General features: G+C 37.4%; 1 long non-coding RNA gene across 1 annotated transcript; it reads right to left on the bottom strand.

The window, feature by feature from the left end:
- Positions 1–7: 7 nt before the first annotated feature.
- On the bottom strand, positions 8–1,167 carry LOC119343948. Its single transcript, XR_005166359.1, has 3 exons — positions 1,054–1,167; positions 919–965; positions 8–49 (listed from the first exon to the last, which is right to left on the bottom strand). It is a non-coding gene; the product is annotated as an uncharacterized LOC119343948 (long non-coding RNA).
- Between the last annotated feature and the right edge of the window lie 7 nt (positions 1,168–1,174).

The following is a 1,174-nucleotide window of genomic DNA, read 5'->3' as shown; positions in this document are numbered from 1 at the left end:
AGGCTACGCCAGCTAAGAATCCAGTGGAAGCCGATTCATCTCTTCTGATCTGAGAAAGAACCATGGGAAGGTAAGTCTGTAAGCATTGAATTTTTCTATACTTTCTATGACGATGCAATCTACCTTCTACATGTAAAGAGAATATCACATATCGGTAGTAATATCTGTGTAATAATATCTATGTGGAAGCTTGTACTAATTGGCTGTTTACCGTGACACAAACATATGTGCTTTCTCTGCACTTTGCGTTCTGTTATTGTGATGAATTCTAATTTAACAATAGATGTATGTCCGCATAGGATACAACTAGCTGCATGGCATGAGATTATTCAACGCGTTGAGTAATCTGGAACGGTAACATTTTTGGTTAAATAGGATGCTCTTGAGATTATTTCTCATGCCAACATGGCATGCTCGAGCGAAAAATGTGCCACCGTTGGACAGGGCCGTGCCTTGTTAGAGGAGGTTTCTGGTTGGGTAAATGAGAAGGCATGATTAGCATGATATTTGTTTCCAGGCTCTTTCATATTAGCCTTTTTCAAGGTAGGATCTCATATATTTTTGTTTGAACTTTCCATCCAGCAATGATCTTTATACTGTAAAGAACATATTACCCTTTTTCAAGGCATACTGAAGGCCTAACATGTTAGAGTAAAATCGAACTAGCTCTATCTGAATCACATTATCTTATTACAGAAATTAGATGTTTTCACATTTAAAATTTTAGATTCATCATTACTTGTAAGGAAAAAAGGTCTGACGCTGCAGCCACAGAGGAACAGATCCAAAATGCACAAACAGATATATTGCAGCTATCATGATTTTTGTTGTTGGGGTAAGGCAATTGAAGATTGTTGTCACAAATTCAGTAAACTCCACACTGGATATCGAATGTGATGAGCAATAATAAGAGCATACCTGTACATATATGTATTGTACTGTCGCCGTAAGTTATTTACTGGTTACTGCCTATCAAAGAAATGTGTTAGCGTTGGTTCTCTAATAATGTCTATGGCAAACTGTTTTCACGGATCCAGAACTAATATTGGTTACCTTTGGCATTGGGTCAACATAGAGAAACTGGAATGGAGAAATTCATCCAACTTGTTCGAACTCCCAGATGTTAGACCTGCAAATAGTGTATCGAGACTGTACATAACTTCCAATATATGGA

The sequence above is a fragment of the Triticum dicoccoides genome, unplaced genomic scaffold (genome assembly GCF_002162155.2).
Source record: "Triticum dicoccoides isolate Atlit2015 ecotype Zavitan unplaced genomic scaffold, WEW_v2.0 scaffold148202, whole genome shotgun sequence".
NCBI classification, from domain to species: Eukaryota; Viridiplantae; Streptophyta; class Magnoliopsida; order Poales; family Poaceae; genus Triticum; species Triticum dicoccoides.
The sequence above is the reverse complement of the archived record's forward strand: the minus strand, read 5'-3'. Positions and strand labels throughout refer to the sequence as shown.